The sequence below is a fragment of the Rhinoraja longicauda genome, chromosome 32 (assembly GCF_053455715.1).
Source record: "Rhinoraja longicauda isolate Sanriku21f chromosome 32, sRhiLon1.1, whole genome shotgun sequence".
Taxonomy (NCBI): Eukaryota; Metazoa; Chordata; class Chondrichthyes; order Rajiformes; family Arhynchobatidae; genus Rhinoraja; species Rhinoraja longicauda.
Genome location: NC_135984.1, coordinates 2147093 through 2153171, shown reverse-complemented (window position 1 = coordinate 2153171; position 6079 = coordinate 2147093).

Here is a 6079-nt window from a genome sequence, read left to right as displayed (position 1 = left end):
AATGTAGTGACATGCCCGGGAATCCTATAAACTGGGGTGTCACGTGGTAGTGGGTGAATTGGACAGTGGGATTGCAGTGGCCTAATCACTTTTGTCAAAATCCATGAGTTTTAGTTCTTGATGGACACAAAAAGCTGGAGTAACTCAGCAGGTCAGACAGCATCTCTGGAGAAAAGGAATAGGTGACATTTTAGTTCAAGACCCTTCTCCAAACTGGCGCAGCAGTAGGGTTGCCGCCTTACAGCGAATGCAGCGCCAGAGACCCGGGTTCAATCCAGACTGTGGGTGCTGTCTGTACGGAGTTTGCACGTTCTCCCCGTGACCTGCGTGGGTTTTCTCCGAGATCTTCGGTTTCCTCCCACACTCCAAAGACGTGCAGGTTTGTAGGTTAATTGGCTCGGTAAAATGTAAAACTTGTCCCTAGTGGGTGTAGGATAGTGTTAATGTGCAGGGGATCGCTGGTCGGCACGGACCCGGTGGGCCGACAGGGCCTGTTTCCCCGCTGTATCTCCACACTAAACTAAAATAAAAGAAGGGTCTCGACCCGAAACATCACCTATTCTTTTTCTCCAAACCGGCTGAGTTACTCCAGCTTTTTTGTGAATCTTTGGTTTAAACCAGCATCTGCAGTTTGTTCCTACACGGTATTCTTGAATCTTGAATTGTGTAGTAATTCAACCTTGAAACAATAATATCAAGGAATTGGACACTTCTTTAAAGTAAGTGGTCAGGATTTCCTCGGGGTTACGCTGGACATTCCTAATCCGTTTCCTTTCTGCAGCATTTGTTTTCACTCATCTCTTGTCGCACTTGCGTGTGTTTTAGCCTCCTTCAGAACATGAAGTGGCCGTCTGCTTCATCGTCATATTGAATTGAATTATGTACCGTGGGAAATTTGACGGGATTGTCATTCAGAGTCTGCAAATTTTGGTTGCCCGAACCTGGATCTCTGGTGCTGTAAGGCAGCAACTCAACAGCTGTGCCACTGCCCTGCCTTCGCTGGGGAAGGTTGACTGCTATCAACGACAATTCAGAAAGGGAGAAGGAAAGACTGCCTTTGAGGAAAATAATGCTGCTGACTGCCATGAGAGGAATCCTAAGGGATTAAATCCATGGATGGATTGAAACCCTGCGGAAATGTTGAAATTGTAATTTAAGTTGCTGTTACTGATTCTGATAAATTATCAGCCAGAAACTTAATTCTCTGCTGATATTTTGAGAAGCTAACACCCTGGTAGACTGTTCTCATGGTTCCAAGTACTGAGAATAATAGGAGAGGAAGGAAATATGTGCCTGACCCATGGAAATGAACTGACATTTGTTGGCATTGTTTGATTTTTTTTTAAGGGCAAATCGAAAGCAACATTTTTAATGTTTAGGACTTAGCATTTTGATTTGCATTTTCAGTCATATTGTGTCTTCTATTCTTGATCCAGTAATTGCTTCATCGCTTTTCTTTGCATACTCTGAACTCTTGTCATCTAATCAGATAGACAGCCCATACGATTGAAGTTTCCCCCCTCTCATCTTTACATATGTTTTTTAACTATTCAGGGTGGCGCAGCGTTAGAGTCACTGCCTCACAGCATCTGGAGAAAAGGAATAGGTGGCGCTTTGGGTCAAGACCCTTCTTGAGACTCTAACCCTAATCTTTTGACAATGTAAGAAAATAACTGCAGATGCTGGTACAAATCGAAGGTATTTATTCACAAAATGCTGGAGTAACTCAGCGGGTCAGGCAGCATCTCAGGAGAGAAGGAATGGGTGACGTTTCGGATTGAGACCCTTCTTCAGATCTTTTGACATGTTGATGTGAAAGATCATGGACTTGAAGTGCTAAACTGATTGCTAAGAGAGCTAGATAGAGCTCTTAAGGAGTCAGGGGGTATGGGGAGAAGGCAGGAACGGGGTACTGATTGAGAATGATCAGCCATGATCACATTGAATGGCGTGCTGGCTGGAAGGGCCGAATGGCCTACTCCTGCATCTATTGTCAATCTTTTGTCAGTTTAAACCAGGGGCCTCCAAACTTTTCAGCATGAGGACCACATTATATATTTGGCACAATTTTTGTTGGGCCGTAGGGAAAAATAAAGAAGTGAGTTTTATAAATTTAATGAACACAAAGTTTAGACTAGGTTCGATTAGATTAGGAACGGTTAAACTAGGTTAGGTTAGATTACGTTAATTTACATTAGGTTAAATAAGAACAAACACGAGTGGGTGAGCGGTGGCGAGGAGGAGGAGGAGGAGGAGGGAGGTTTCACTTGTGTTTATTCTTGTTTCACTGCGTTGGAGGAAGACGGGGCCGGGGAAGAGAGTGGAGGAGCGGCGCAGATTCCTGCTGGTGCTGGGAGAGAGGGAGGGAGGGAGGGAGCAGCCCCCGCAAGAGGTGGCGCTCCTTCATCGCTAGAAGGCAGCAACACGACCACTGCACCACCGTGCCGGAGAAGGTTGACTGCCATCCACGACAATTCGGAGGGAGAAGGCAAGCCGGTGAATGTTGCAAGGCATTGCCAGTGTGTTGGCGAATTTGTGTCTACTTTAGCAAGATGCTAAGAACAAGGAACAATGATGAAATAAACGTGTGTTGCATGGAAAACGAAGGGATGATTTGTTCAAAATTGCAAATGACTTTGAAGAATGAATGAAATTAAACCATTTGCACCGACTGGGGTTTGGATCCAGTGTGACACGATTTAAGATCATTGGTTATACGATGTTTTGGAAATTTGGATACACAGCCTCCATTCAGTTCGGTTTATTGTCATGTGTACTGAGGTGCAGTGAAAACGCTTTTGGTGCATGCTAACCAGACAGCGGAAAGACTACGTGATTGCAATCGATTCATTTACAGTGTGTAGACGCGTGATAAGGGAATAACGTTTAGTCCAAGGTAAAGCCAGCGAAGTCCGAGCTGCGTCTTCGTCTCCTTCTTCTTGCGTTTGAGGCAACAGAAGTTATGAAGCTGCTTCTGCTTCTGCTGTCTCTGCTTGTTGTCGTTCACCTGACTGAGGTCAGTTGACAGGGCTCACCATGGGGAGGTCGACAACGCGAGCCCCAAAGTCCGATCAAGGATAGTCCGAGGGTCATTCATCAGAGGTAGACAGTAGTTCAGCACTGCTCTCTGGTTGTGGTGGGATGATGCAGTTACCTGATAACAGCCGGAATGAGCAATGATCTTTAACCAGATTAAATAATAACGTTGATCTTTTATTCAATTCCCTTTTCAAAGAAAAGGCCTCTGGGGTTTTGGAGCAAGTTTTGGGAGTGATGTTAATTCGATAGATTCTTCAAAGTTCTTAAGTGATAGGAATTAGAAACAGAATATAGGTGCAGGAGTAGGCCATTCGGCCCTTTGAGCCAGCACCGCCATTCTCCTTTGACTCCTCCCACTTCCTCCAAACCAGAGGCGTAGCTATGGGCACTCGCATGGGCCCTAGCTACGCCTGCCTCTTTGTCGGGTACGTCGAACAATCCCTGTTCCAGACGTACACTGGCCCCATCCCAGAACTCTACCTCCGCTACATCGACGACTGCATTGGTGCTACCTCTTGCACCCATGCAGAACTCACTGACTTTATACACTTCACCTCCAATTTCCATCCTGCCCTTAAATATACCTGGACTATCTCTGACATCTCCCTCCCGTTTCTGGACCTCACCATCTCCATCACAGGAGAAAAATTAGTGACGGACATTTATTACAAGCCCACCGACTCGCACAGCTATCTGGACTACACTTCTTCCCACCCGGTCCCCTGCAAAAAGTCTATCCCCTACTCCCAATTCCTCCGTCTACGCCGCATCTGTGCCCGGGATGAGGTGTTTCAGACTAGGGCTTCCGAGATGTCCTCGTTTTTCAGAAAACGGGGCTTCCCCTCCTCCATTATAGATGAGGCTCTCACTAGGGTCTCTTCTACATCCCGCAGCTCCGCTCTTGCTCCCCATCCCCCCACTCGCAACAAGGACAGGATCCCCCTCGTTCTCACCTTCCACCCCACCAGCCAGCGGATCCAACATATCATCCACCAACATTTCCGTCACCTACAACAGGACCCCACCACTGGCCATATCTTCCCATCCCCTCCCCTCTCTGCATTCCGCAGAGACCATTCCCTCCGCAACTCCCTGGTCCACTCGTCCCTTCCTACCCAAACCACCCTAACCCCGGGCACTTTCCCTTGCAACCGCACGAGATGCAACACCTGTCCCTTTACCTCCCCCCTCAACTCCATCAAAGGACCCAAACATTCTTTCCAGGTGAGACAGAGGTTCACCTGCACCTCCTCCAACCTCATCTATTGCATCTGCTGCTCTAGATGTCAACTCATCTATATCGGCGAAACCAAGCGCAGGCTCGGCGATCGCTTCGCTGAACACCTGCGCTCGGTCCGCATTAACGCCACTGATCTCCCGGTGGCCCAGCACTTCAACTCCCCCTCCCATTCCCAGTCTGACCTCTCTGTCATGGGCCTCCTCCAGTGCCATAGTGAGGCCCGCCGGAAATTGGAGGAGCAGCACCTCATATTTCGCCTGGGCAGTTTGCGGCCCGGTGGTATGAACGTTGACTTCTCCAACTTCAGATAGCTCCTCTGTCCCTCCCTTCCCCTCCTCCTTCCCAGATCTCCCTCTATCTTCCTGTCTCCACCTATATCCTTCCTTTGTCCCACCCCCGACATCAGTCTGAAGAAGGGTCTCGACCCGAAACGTCACCCATTCCTTCTCTCCCGAGATGCTGCCTGACCTGCTGAGTTACTCCAGCATTTAGTGAATAAATCGATTTGTACCAGCATCTGCAGTTATTTTCTTATACCGCCATTCAATATAATCATGGTTGATCATCCTAAATCAGTACCCTGTTCCTGCTTTCTCCCCATATCCCTCGATTCCGCTAGCCCTAAGAGTTTTGCATTGGTACTCCCAGTGTCCCCTCAGTATGGGAGTTTCCACTGCTGGAAGAACTGAGACCTGATCTCCATTCTCATTGTTCAAAAATCCCCTCCCACCATTTAGAAATACAGTAAAGCTTCCAATATTGTGATCACGAGCTTCAGTTAAATAATTTATTGACCGGATTATCTGATTTAAGGCCTAATTGTGCTGAGCAGAAACTAGCATGTTTTACATTACAATATTACAAATGGGTGTACAATGTGGAATTGAGATTATCAAAGTGTAAGCCTTTTTGAGTTCAGGTAAATAGTGTCATGACAACACATCCCTAATGGCTTTCTGTATTTTTTCAATGATCTACATTAAGCTTCAATGGGAAAAGTTTGAATAGCATTGGTTAATATGAAAAAGAAAATCGCACAACAGGTGTGAGAAATCAGATAATTTAATCATTGACCATATCGGCATGGTGGCTTAGTGGTAGAGTTGCCGCCTTACAGTGCCTAAGACTCAGGTTCGATCCTGACTACGGGTGCTGTCTGTATGGAGTTTGTACGTTCTCCCCGTGACCACGTGGGTTTTCTCCAGGTTCCTCCCACACTCCAAAGACATGCAAGTTTGTAGGTTTGTAGGTTAATTGACTTGGTATAAATGTAAACTGTCCCTGGTGTGTAGGATAGTGTCTGTGTGCAGGGACCACTATGGTTGGTATGGACTCGGTGGACCGAAGGGCCTGTTTCCACGTCGTATCTCTAAACTAAACTAAACAAATATTGCACATGGCACTAGAAAGAATAGTCTGAAATCCTACATCAAATCTTTCACATCCACCTGAATTTGAATTGACCATAGAATGAAAGAACATTATATCACAGGAGATCATTTGGTCCATGGCTGTCATAATATAGCAGACTTGCCAAATCCCACCATCCAATACATGGTCTAGCTTAGGTACACATTGCTCAAGTAACTCAGCAGGACAGGCAGCATCTCTGGAGAGAAGGATTGGGTGACAAGACCCTTCTTCAGACTGATATCAGGGGAGTGGGTGGTACAGAGATAAAATGTAGTTGGTGACACTAAGACTGGTGGGAGAACTAGGAGGGGGGAGGGGATGGAGAGAGAGGGAAAGCAAGGGCTACTTGAAGTTAGAGAAGTCAATATTCATACCGGTGGAGTGTAA